This window comes from Arachis stenosperma, chromosome 2 (assembly GCF_014773155.1).
Source record: "Arachis stenosperma cultivar V10309 chromosome 2, arast.V10309.gnm1.PFL2, whole genome shotgun sequence".
NCBI lineage: Eukaryota > Viridiplantae > Streptophyta > Magnoliopsida > Fabales > Fabaceae > Arachis > Arachis stenosperma.
Window position 1 is genome coordinate 28753895 of NC_080378.1, and position 13680 is coordinate 28767574.

At 36.5% G+C, this 13680-nt stretch overlaps 1 non-coding gene and 1 pseudogene across 1 annotated transcript; both read right to left on the minus strand.

Annotated features, from left to right (window-relative positions):
- Positions 1-864: 864 nt before the first annotated feature.
- On the minus strand, positions 865-5438 carry LOC130962748 (uncharacterized; annotated as a pseudogene).
- Positions 5439-12069: 6631 nt separating this feature from the next.
- Positions 12070-12177, minus strand: LOC130963854 (small nucleolar RNA R71). The gene has a single exon (XR_009079972.1). It is a non-coding gene; the product is annotated as a small nucleolar RNA R71 (small nucleolar RNA).
- Between the last annotated feature and the right edge of the window lie 1503 nt (positions 12178-13680).

Below are 13680 nucleotides of genomic sequence, written 5' to 3' on the forward strand. Positions count from 1 at the left end.
AAAATAGGAAGTTCCAAAAAGAAGAATAAAAAAGTTTTCTTCTATCAAATTGAAAATTCTCACTCTTCAATCTACATTAAGCAATTTACCTGGCTGTTGCTTTTCTGGATTCTCTTGTCCCCTAGTGCTTGGTTTGGTGGCGTTGGATTGGTTCATTGCCTGATTCCATATATGAAAGCTTAATTAATAAAAGAAAGAAAGAAAGAAAGAAAAATCCAATTCTTTTGCTTAGATGGCTGTCCCAAAAGTTAAACATTTAATTTCATTAAGCAAGATTTAGGGATTCTAGACGATGAAAAAACTAGGACTGTTAATAGTCCCCTTCATTAGATTAGAATAGACATGCATACAAAGTGACATATCAAACAAACCTATTAAAGTATTAATTTTCCTAATAATTTGGCATATTTTTTAATGAGTCTTAGAAACCAGGAGTGTTTGGCAGCTGCATATTCATCTTTTTCTATGCTACTAATAAGGCATTTGAAGCAGAATAACTTCCAATTTGTCACACTTAGTATTTCCAATATACAGATAAGTATATAACTAATGGCCCCCCCATACCACATCATATACATTAGTCATCAGGTAACTTATTTGCATTTTACAATTTACTTTTCCACCAAACCATGAGCCCCACTAATTCATGATCATGTATCAGTACAAAATTGATAAATTGTTTTTTCATATTATCATTTTTTTTAATATAAAGCAGAAAAGTATATTTCCTAGGATAAGAAGTGCATATCAATTTTCTAGTTCTCAATTTCAATAAAGGGCACTGTGCAACAAAGCTACATGACATTTGGTCCATATAGTGGGAACTGGGAACATAATGACACTATAATATATGTATATATAATTTCATATACGAAGTATACAATTCAGGAGCAACATTTTACCTGCATTAAATGTAAATTTATCTGGTGTGGACCAAGGTATCGCTGATGATTGAGCTACTGGATCCGATGTACGAGGTGAGGTAGGCATATTATGATTATCTGGCAGGTTTTGCACTTGCATTCTTGATGCATCAACATGGGGCATGTGGAAAAGGGGCAAAGGGAATCTTGGTCCCAAATGAGGAGCACCCGAAGGGGTTGCTGGTGGCAAAGCAGAACCAGCTAACATGTTGGGAAATGGCATTACTGGTCTGTTCATTCCCATTTCCACGCCCATACCCATTCCAATCCCCATTCCGATTGAAGGTATATATACTTCTGGATTCCGGGGAACATCATCGGTAGCGCATCCCAGGGACATCATCTGCACAAGTAAATTGGTCTCTATTTTACTCAGAATTGTTAAATTTCTGGGAGAAGAGCAGAATAAGAAGATAATATTTTATGTGAAGTTGTTACATGATATAAGAGTTATATAGGAATATTACCAATTAACTTCATAAATATCCATCTATTAACTACTAGCTATTACTGACTTAACTTCCAACTACTAACAACTCTAATAATATTTTAATATGCCCCCTACAAACTGGTGGATGGAAGATGTTAATAATCCCCCATTTAGATAAATTTTGATGAAATGGTTGAGGAAGAGGCGTGTAGCACCACAGAGGAAGAAGTGTGACGCGACACACGAAGACAAAGGAAGAGAGAAGACAAAGGAAGAGAGAGGCCACGATTTTGGTCATAACGAAAAGGAGGAACAGGGTTTCTGTTCTGATCAGGGAAAGACGTGACGCAGAGAAAGGAGGAAGACGCGTGTGTCGCAGGCCGGCGATTCTGGTCACGAAGGAAAGGAGGAACAACTCTAATAATATTTTAATAAGAATAATGATACTATATATGATGTTAGAATGTGTATACTACTGTGTGATTAAAAAGAATGTTATTTGGACATGTAGATGAATTTCCCACACATTTGGACATGAAACTCCAATGAACATTACACACCAAATAAACAAAATAGCTGTCCAAATATACTTCAAAAGTTTCATAATATGTACACTTAAATGAACAATAATAAAGGGGGCGGAATTCTTGTAGTTCTGAACAAAAATCTTCTAACAAAAATGTCAAACAGAAACCTGAGGAAAGAAGAAATGAATATACCTGTACGTGTAACTTTAATGTCTTCAAGTATTCGATTGCTTCATCCAGCATGGATGCTTTGTCAGACTATTAATAAAAAAAACCAAAATAAAAAAAAATTAGAAAGAGCTATGAAGATTAAGTAAAATCCCAAAAAGAAAAAAGTCTTGACCTTGTTGCACCGAGGTATAAGTTCTTGCAAAGCTCTCATCCTTTGATTAATTCTATCTCGACGCCTCTGCATGCAAATACAATATGAACACTTCCAGTGAGAAACAAAATAACAACAACAACAACAACAACAACAAAGTCTTGTCCCATTAAGTGGGGTCGGCTACATGAATCAAACGGCGCCATTGTATTCTGTCATGTATCATGTCTACAGAGAGACCGTTTATATGTAGATCTCGTTTGACCACCTCATGGATAGTCTTCTTAGGTCTTCCTCTGCCTTTCGCCCTTTGTCCATCTTCCATCTCATCCACCCTCCTGACTGGATGTTCTATCGGTCTTCTTCTCACATGTCCAAACCACCTGAGACGCGATTCAACCATCTTTTCCACAATGGGTGCTACTCCAACTCTCTCCCTTATATCTTCATTCCTTATTTTATCCAATCGCGTATGACCACTCATCCATCTCAACATCTTCATCTCTGCCACACTCAGCTTATGTTCGTGCTTCCCTTTAGCCGCCCAACACTCCGTACCATACAGCATAGCCGGTCTTATAGCGGTGCGATAGAATTTACCTTTAAGTTTTAAAGGCACTTTTTTGTCGCATATAAAACCAGATGCACTCCGCCATTTTGACCAACCTGCTTGGATCCTATGATTTACATCCTGTTCAATCTCTCCATTATCCTGTATGATGCACCCAAGATACTTAAAACTTTTAACTTTTTCTAGGATGTTTTCTCCAATCTTCACCTCTATATTGGGGTTTTCCCTTCTCAGACTGAACTTACATTCCATATATTCCGTCTTGCTACGGCTTATGCGCAGACCATACACTTCTAAAGCTTCTCTCCATAACTCCAACTTCTTATTTAGGTCTTCCCTTGACTCTCCCATAAGGAGATATCATCGGAAAAAAGCATGCACCATGGCACAGGCTCTTGGATGTGCTCTGTGAGTATTTCCAAGACTAATGTGAAAAGGTATGGGCTTAAGGATGATCCCTGGTGTAATCCTATACCAATAGGGAATTCTTCCGTCACACCACCTTGAGTCTTCACACTAGTTGTGGCCCCATCATACATGTCTTTAATTGCCCGAATATATGCGATCCTTACTCTCCTCTTTTCTAAAACCTTCCATAAGACCTCCCTTGGTACCCTATCATACGCTTTTTCCAAATCAATAAACATCATATGTAGGTCCCTTTTACTACTACAATACCTCTCCATCATCCTTCTTAATAGGTATATCGCTTCAGTGGTAGATCTTCCTGACATAAATCCAAATTGATTCTCTATTACTTGTGTCTCTTTTCTCAACCTCCGTTCTATCACCCTTTCCCATAACTTCATAGTATGACTCATAAGCTTAATCCCTCTATAGTTTCTACAACTTTGTATATCCCCTTTATTCTTGTAGATAGGTACCAAGGTGCTCTTTCTCCACTCATCAGGCATCTTCTTTGACCTTAAAATCTCATTAAAAAGCTTGGTTAACCAGTTGATGCATTTTTCTCCAAGACCTTTCCAAACCTCAATCGGGATATTATCAGGTCCTACTGTCCTGCCATTTTTCATCTGCTTTAAAGCCTCTTTTACCTCGAAGTCTTGAATCTTTCGATAGTAGTCAAAGTTTTGATCTTCTTCCCTTGTGTATAATCGACCAAGACTCGGAAGAGTCTTCTGTCCCTCATTAAATAACTTGTAGAAGTAACTCTTCCACCTTTCATTAATCTTCTCCTCTTGGGCCAACACCTATCCATCCTTATCCTTTATGCACTTAACCTGATCCAAATCTCTCGTTCTTCTTTTCCGACTCTTTGCGATTCTATATATACCTTTTTCTCCTTCTTTTGTGCCCAAAGACTGGTAGAGACCCTCATATGCTCTTGTTTTTGTTTCACTTACAGCCACTTTTGTCTCTTTCTTAGCCGCCTTATATTTTGCCAATTATCTGCATTGCGGCATAAAGACCACTCTTTAAAACATTCCCTTTTTATCTTTATCTTTTCTTGTATACTCGCATTCCACCACCAGGACTCCTTGTCTCTTGGTCCTATTCCTTTAGATTCACCAAAACTTTCTTTTGCTGTTCTTCTAATAACTTCTGCCATCTCCCTCTACATCTCTCCCGCGCTTCCGTTTCCATCCCACTTTGCCTCTTCTCCTACCCGTCTTAGGAAGTTTCTTTGTTCCTCACCTTTTATCCGCCACCACCTCGTCCTTGGGTTCTTCGTATAATGTCTTTTCCTCAACTTTTGCTCAACGCAAAAATCCATGACGAGCACCCTATGTTGTGTTGTCAAACTCTCTCCCGGAATAATTTTACAGTTAATGCAAAATTTCTGGTCGACTCTCCTCAACAAGAAGAAGTCGATTTGAGAGCTTGTCATGCCACTCTTATAGGTTATAAGATGTTCGTCTCTCTTTTTAAAACATGTATTTGCGATAAGAAGATCAAAGGTTGAAGAAAAGTCCAAAATAGTTTTACCCTCGGTATTGATCACCCCGAAACCATGGCATCCGTGAATACTCCCATATCCAGTCACTTTTCTCCCAACATGGCCATTTAAATCTCCTCCTAAGAAAATCTTATCTCCCAAAGGTATGCCTTGAACCAAACTCTCTAGATCCTCCCAAAACCTTATCTTGTGTTGTTCGTCCGAACCCACTTGCGGTGCATAGGCGCTAATCACATGGAAAGCACCTCCCTCCACCACAAGTTTGATAGAGATGCTCTGATCTCCCACCCTCTTGACATCCACTACGTCCTTCTTCCACTGCTTATCCACAATTATTCCAACCCCATTCCTATTCTTCACCTTTCCTGTATACCAAAGTTTGAAGCCAGAAGTATCCAACTCCCTAGCCTTTGCACCAACCCATTTCGTTTCTTGTAGGCACATAATGTTAATCTTCCTCCTTGTCATGGTGTCCACCACCTCCATGGACTTTCCTGTTAGAGTGCCTATGTTCTATGTCCCAAATCTCAACCTTCTGTCGCTTCGACATTTACCTTTTACTTTGTGAACTAGCTTATTTACCCTCGTCCGTTCACGAAAACGCGAGAACCCTTGCTCATTTAACACTACATCCGGGCACCGATGTAGCGGCTCTTGCTTTGACACCGTACTCAAGCCATACGACGCATTGCTTCCGGGCAACGACCTTGCTTTAACGCAATAATGTCTTTGATTCATGTCATAGGGGTTCGGCTATATTTTTATGTTGGTTGCCGAAGACCTAACACAACCCTCCTCCTTTATCCGGGCTTGGGACCGGCTATGTATCGCAAGTGTACCATAGGCGGAGTTAGTGAGAAACAAAATAACAAAAGCCAATTTTCTGTTGCCGACTACTTTGGCGTTGAATTTGCCTAATTTTTCTTTTAAGTTTTTAATATTTTAAAATTATTTATTTTCATATTATTTAAATTAAAGAAAAAGTCTAGAGAGCCAGCAGAAATTATGATATGTAGCCATCAATTAGCCATCAAAAGTAAAATGAGTAATCCTGCACCATTGGATATAATCTTCCACCGTTAAACACACCTATGATGGCTAATTGATGGTTATATATCACAATTTCTGCTGGCCCCTTAACACTCCTCTAAATTAAATATTAACTTTTAACCATTCTTGATAAATTAAGTATCAAAGTTTGGGTTCCATAATCATCACCGTAACAAAATTGGCCAAAAGTACTCACCTCCTTTGAAGTATGGTAAAATATTCAATCCGATTCCTTCTATTTCTTAAATCATGAAATGGTCTGCTTTAAAATTTTTATATAATATTATACTCAATATCTTTATATCTTGTAAAATGTAACTATGTGAAGCAAGAAATACCCTTTAAACCTAACACACTGATTAACCTGTTCTATTGGAAGGTTAGAAGAGATCATTTGGTCAATTTAAGCTGAACAAAAATAAAGTGGAAGCCCCCACGGTAAATTTTACCAAACTTTAAGGAGGTTAGTGCAATTTGTCCCAATAATATAACTTGTGGAATCATAAAGGCAATGTATATGCATACCCTTTCTGAAAGATTATGGACCTCTGCTACACGAGATCTCTTTGTAGATGTCGAGCCGCGGGCTTGTTTTTTCGCTTCCGGAGATTCAATAACATCCTTTTGCAGTGAGACAAATACAGATGAGAATAAGAAAGCTACATATAACAAAAAACAGTTGAAAACATTACTGTTCCATCACCCTCATACTTCGGCCACGATGGTTTATACCTTGGTTCATTAGTTAACGTTATCAAGAACCAAATAACGGTCTAATACAAAAACCGCTCCCCAAATATCTCGGATTCACTCAAAAGACTCGGAAAGAGCGATTATAGTCAGTAACGCAAAGCGACTATAAATAGTAGCATTAGCCTAACTAAACAGGGCAGATTCAAAAAGCAAATCACAATCTTCATATTTTTAGCTCTGTTTCTGCGTCTATATTACTTGCAAACTTAGTCGAATCTTTATGACATGGATCGGCCAGTTCGACCGAAAAACCGGTGAACCGAACCTTCATCCGATCCGGATTAAGAGTCAAACCGTATAAGCAAGCGAACCGGCTAGATTCGAAAAACTCGGTGAAAACCGGACTAAATCGCGAACCGAATCGAACCGGTCAGCCCGCAAGATGACGTCAGCACGTGCATTTTAAAAATTTTTAAAAATTTTAGCACAATGTCACCTGGCACTCCTGGAGAACAAAAAGAGCTGTTAACCACCAAGCCAACATGTTTTTTTGTATTATCAATAACTTTTTATAATATATTATAACTTCTTAAACATATTCTAATTAATAACTTTATCTTATTAACTCTTTTACTCATGTAAAATTTAAAATCTCCTTACACTTTTATCTTTTTATTCTAATAAGTAATTTTATATTTAATTTAATTAATTTTTTATTTTATATTTACTCACTTAAATTAATTATTTTTTAATTTTACATAATTATTAAAAATATTAAATGTTGTTAAATATTCTTTAAATTAAAAAAATAAACAAAAATATTTTTATTAATCATACCATATTTTTGTTATTGATAATTATATAATATTTATTAATATTAACTCTTTTTCAACACATATTTGATTAATATAATTAATTAATAAATTATTAAAATATTAAAATAACTTAATTTTGTATAAAAAAATAAATTTTATATAATTATTCAATTATAACCGAGTCAACCGGTTCAACCTGTGACCCAACGGTTGAACCAGTGACTCAGTGACCCAGTAGTCTCACCGGGTTGATTACCGGTTCGGTTCTGATAACTATGGAAACTATAGAGGAATCAAGCTCATGAGTCAAACTATGAAATTATGGGAAAGGGGGTGATAGAACGGAGGCTGAAACAAGAGATACAAGTAACAAAGAACCAATTTGGTTTTATGCCAGGCAAATCCACTACTGAATTGATATACCTGTTAAGAAGGATGATGGAGAGGTATCGTAGTAATAAAAAGGATATACATATGGTGTTTATTGATTTGGAAAAAAGCGTATGATAAGGTGCCAAGGGAGGTCTTTTGGAAGGTTTTAGAAAAGAAGAGAGTAATGATCGCATATATTCATGCAATTAAAGACATGTATAATGGGGTTACAACTAGTGTGAAGACTCAAGGTGGTATGACACAAGAATTTTCTATTGATATAGGATTACACCAGGGATCCTTCTTAAGTCCATACCTTTTCACATTAGTTTTGGAAGTACTCACAGATCATATCTAAGAGCCTGTAGCATCGTGCATGCTTTTTGCCGATGATATCGTCCTTATGGAAGATTCATGAGAAGACCTAAATAAAAAGTTGGAGTTTTGGAGAGAAGCCCTAGAAGTGTATGATCTGCGCATAAGTGATGAGCGGATAATTTATACGCTTTTTGGCATTGTTTTTAGATAGTTTTTAGTAGGATCTAGCTACTTTTAGGGATGTTTTTTTAATTTTTATGTAAAATTCATATTTCTGGACTTTACTATGAGTTTGTATATTTTTCTGTGATTTCAGGTATTTTCTGGTTGAAATTGAGGGACCTGAGCTGATTGCTTATGCTGTTGGATTCTGACCTCCTTGCACTCGAAATGGATTTTCTAGAGCTACAAAGATCCAAATGGAACGCTCTCAACGGCGTTGGAAAGTAGACATCCAGAGCTTTCCAAAAATATATAATAGTCCATACTTTATTTGAGATTAGATAACGCAAACTGGCGTTCAACGCCAGTTCCATGTTGCATTCTGGAGTCAAATGCCAGAAACACGTCACGAACCAGAGTTGAATGCCAAAAACACGTTACAACGTGGCGTTCAACTCCAGGAGAAGCCTCTGCACGTGTAAAGCTCAAGCTCATCCCAAGCACACACCAAGTGGGGCCCGGAAGTGGATTTTTGCATCAATTACTTACTTCTATAAATCCTAGTAGCTAGTCTAATATAAATAGGACATTTTACTATTGTATTAGACATCTTTGGTCTCAGTTTTAATCTATTATTCATTTTAGGAGACTATTGATCACGTTCATGGGGGCTGGCCATTCGGCCATGCCTGGACCATCACTTATGTATTTTCAACGGTGGAGTTTCTACACACCATAGATTAAGGGTGTGGAGCTCTGCTGTACCTCGAGTTTTAATGCAATTACTACTATTTTCTATTCAATTTAGTTTATTCCTGTTCTAAGATATTCGTTGCACTTCACCATGACGAATGTGATGATCCGTGACACTCATCATCATTCTCACCTATGAACGCGTGCTGACAACCACTTCTATTTTACCTTAGACCGAATGCATATCTCTTAGATTCCTTAAGCAGAATCTTCGTGGTATAAGCTAGAATTGATGGCGGCATTCATGAGAATCCGAAAAGACTAAACCTTTTCTGTGGTATTCCGAGTAGGATTCAGGGATTGAATGACTGTGACGAGCTTCAAACTCGCGATTGTTGGGCGTGATGACAAACGCAAAAGAATCAATGGATTCTATTCCGACATGATCGAGAACCGACAGATGATTAGCCGTGCTGTGACAGAGCATTTGGACCATTTTCACTGAGAGGATGGGATGTAGCCATTGACAACAGTGATGCCTTACATACAGCTTGCCATGGAAAGGAGTAAGAAGGATTGAAGGAAGGCAGTAGGAAAGCAGAGATTCAACAGGGATAAAGCATCTCCATATACTTATCTGAAATTCTCACCAATGATTTAGATAAGTATTTCTATCTTTAATTTCTGTTTATTTATTATTATTATTCGAAAACTCCATAACCATTTGAATCAGTCTAACTGAGATTTACAAGATGACCATAGCTTGCTTCATACCAACAATCTCCGTGGGATCGATCCTTACTCACGTAAGATTTATTACTTGGATGACCCAGTGCACTTGCTGGTTAGTTGTGTGAAGTTGTGAAGAAAGTGCTGAGTTATAAACGCGCATACCAAGTTGAGCGCCATTGTTAGAGATCACAATTTCGTGCACCAAGTTTTTGGCACCTTTGCCGGGGATTGTTCGAGTTTGGACAACTGACGGTTCATCTTGTTGCTCAGATTAGGTAATTCTATTTTCAATAAAAAATTAAAAAAAAATCTTTCAAAAAAAAAATTTCTCACCTGTTTTCGAAAATTTTTCAAAATTCTTAAGAATGGATTCTAGAGTTTCATGAAGCATGTTGAAGCCTGGCTGGCTATAAAGCCATGTCTAAATTCTTTTGGACTGAGGCTTCAACTAATCATTACAATGCATGTAATGCCCTGTTGAAGCTTGGCTGGCTATTAAGCCATGTCTAATTCCTGGACCAGAGCTTTAGACTAACATTGAAAGATTTCTGGAATTCTTCTTAAAAATTTTGAATTTCTTATTTTCTTTTTCCTATATGTTTTTCGAAAAAAATAAAAGAAAATACAAAAAATTTAGAAAATCATAAAATCAAAAATATTTTGTGTTTCTTGTTTGAGTCTTGAGTCAATTTTTAAGTTTGGTGTTAATTGCATGCTCATCCTTTTCTTGCATTTTTCGAAAATTCATGCATTGTATTTTTCATGATCTTCAAGTTGTTCTTGATGAATTTTCTTGTTTGATCTTCATATTTTATTGTTTTGTGTTGCATGGTATTTTTCATATACATTTTTGCATTCATAGTGTCTAAGCATTGAAAATTTCTAAGTTTATTGTCTTGCATGTTTTTTTCTTTTCTTGAAAATCTTTCAAAAATAAGTCTTAATGTTCATCTTGATCTTCAAAGTGTTCTTGGTGTTCATCTTGACATTCATAGTGTTCTTGCATGCATCATGTGTTTTGATTCATAATTTTCATGTTGTGAGTCATTTTTGTTGTTTTTTCTCTCTCATCATTAAAAATTCAAAAATAAAAAAATATCTTTTCCTTATTTCTCTCAAAATTTTGAAAATTTGAGTTGACTTAGTCAAAAATTTTTAAAAACTTAGCTATTTCTTATAAGTCAACTCAAATTTTCAATTTTAAAAATCTTATCTTTTCAAAACTTTTTCAAAAATCAAATCTTTTTCATTTTTCTTACTATTTTTTGAAAATTTTTAATTTGAATTTTAAAATCTTTTTCTTATCTTTAATTCATGATTTTCAAAGGCTTTACTAACAATTAATGTGATTGATTAAAAAATTTGAAGTTTGTTACTTTCTTATTAAGAAAGGTTCAATCTTTAAATTCTAGAATCATATCTTTTAGTTTCTTGTTAGTCAAGTAATCAATTTTGATTTTAAAAATAAAATCTTTTTCAAAATATCTTTTTAATTAAATCTTTTTCAATCATATCTTTTTATCTTTTTCAAAAAAATTTTGATTTCAAAATATCTTTTCTAACTTCTTATCTTCTCAAAATTGATTTTCAAATCTTTTTCAACTAACTAATTGACTTTTTGTTTGTTTCTTATCTTTTTCAAAACCACCTAACTACCTTTCCCTCTCTAATTTTCGAAAATCATTTCCCTCTTTTTCAAAATTTTCTTAATTAACTAATTTTTTCAAATTTTAATTTTAATTTTATTTCTTCTCTTAATTTTCGAAAATCACTAACCCTTTTTCAAAATTAATTTTCGAAAATCTCTCTCTCTTTTCTTCTTCTATTTATTTATTTATCTACTAACACTTCTCTTCTACTCAAGACTTCGCACCTATCTTCCCCCTTGTGTTTGGATTCTTAACTCTTCTCATTCTTCTACCTTTTTATTCTTCTACTAACATAAAGGAATCTCTATACTGTGACATAGAGGATTCCTCTTCCTTTTCTGTTATCTTCTTTCTCATATGAGCAGGAACAAGGAAAAAGACATTCTTGTTGAAGCTGATCCTGAACCTGAAAGGACTCTGAAGAGGAAACTAAGAGAAGCTAAATTACAACAATCCAGAGACAACCTTACTGAAATTTTTGAACAAGAAAAGGATATGGAAGCCGAACCTAACAACAATAATGCAAGGAAGATGCTTGGTGATTATACTACACCTACTTCCAAGTTAGATGGAAGAAGCATCTCAATCCCTGCCATTGAAGCAAACAATTTTGAGTTGAAACCTCAACTAGTTGCTCTAATGCAACATAACTGCAAATTCCATGGACTTCCATCAGAAGATCCCTATCAGTTTTTATCTGAATTCTTGCAGATCTGTGAAACTGTTAAGACTAATGGAGTAGATCCTGAAGTCTACAAGCTCATGCTTTTCCCTTTTGCTGTAAGAGACAGAGCTAGAACATGGTTGGACTTATAACGTAAGGATAGCCTGGACTCTTGGGATAAGCTGGTCACGACCTTCCTGGCTAAGTTCTTTCCTCCTTAAAAGCTGAGCAAGCTTAGAGTGGATGTTCAGACCTTCAAACAAAAAGATGGTGAATCCCTCTATGAAGCTTGGGAAAGATACAAGCAGATGACCAAAAGGTGTCCTTCTGACATGCTTTCAGAGTGGACCATTATGGATATATTCTATTATGGTCTATCTGAGTTCTATAAGATGTCAATGGACCATTCTACAGGTGGATCCATTCACCTAAAGAAAACGCCTGCAGAAGCTCAAGAACTTATTGACATGGTTGCAAATAACCAGTTCATGTACACTTCTGAGAGGAATTTCGTGAATAATGGGACACCTCAGAGGAAGGGAGTTCTTGAAATTGATGCTTTGAATGCCATATTGGCTCAGAACAAAATGTTGACTCAGCAAGTCAACATAATTTCTCAAAGCCTGAATGGATGGCAAAATGCATCCAACAGTACCAAAGAGGCATCTTCTGAAGAAGATGTTTATGATCCTGAGAACCCTGCAATGGCAGAGGTAAATTACATGGATGAACCTTATGGAAACACCTATAATTCATCATGGAGAAATCATCCAAATTTCTCATGGAAGGATCAACAAAAGCCTCAACAAGGCTTTAATAATGGTGGAAGAAATAGGCTCAGCAATAGCAAGCCTTTTTCATCATCTTCTCAGCAACAGACAGAGAATTCTGAACAGAGCCCCTCTAACTTAGCAAACATAGTCTCTGATCTATCTAAGGCCACTTTAAGTTTCATGAGTGAAACAAGGTTCTCCATCAGAAATTTGGAGGCACAAGTGGGCCAGCTGAGTAAGAAAGTCACTGAAACTCCTCTTAGTACTCTCCCAAGCAATACTGAAGAGAATCCAAAAAGAGAGTGCAAGGTCATTGACATAATCAACATGGTCGAACCTAGAGAGGAAGGAGAGGACGTGAATCCCAATGAGGAAGACCTCATGGGACGTCTCTCAAGCAAGAAAGAGTTCCCTATTGAGGACCCAAGGGAATCTGAATGTCATATAGAGATCATAGAGATCCCATTAAATCTCTTTCTGCCATTCATGAGCTCTGAAGACTATTCTTCCTCTGAAGAGGACGAAGATGTAACTGGAGAGCAAGTTGCTCAATATCTAGGAGCCATCATGAAGCTGAATGCCAAGTTGTTTGGTAACGAGACTTGGGAAGGTGAACCTCCCTTACTCATTAGTGAACTAGATACATGGGTTCAGCAAACCTTACCTCAAAAGAGACAAGATCCTGGCAAATTCTTAATATCCTGTACCATAGGCACCATGACCTTTGAAAAGGCTCTGTGTGACCTGGGGTCAAGCATAAATCTTATGCCACTTTCTATAATGGAGAAGTTTGGGATCATTGAGGTACAACCTGCCATATTCTCACTACAGAGGGCAGACAAGTCAATAAGACAAGCTTATGGATTAGTAGAGGACGTGTTAGTGAAGGTTGAAGGACTTTACATCCCTGCTGATTTCATAATCTTAGACACTAGGAAGGAGGAGGATGAATGCATCATCCTTGGAAGACCTTTCCTAGCCATACCAGGAGCTGTGATAGATGTTAACAGAGGAGAATTAGTCCTTCAATTGAATGGGGACTACCTTGTGTTTAAAACCCAAGGGTGT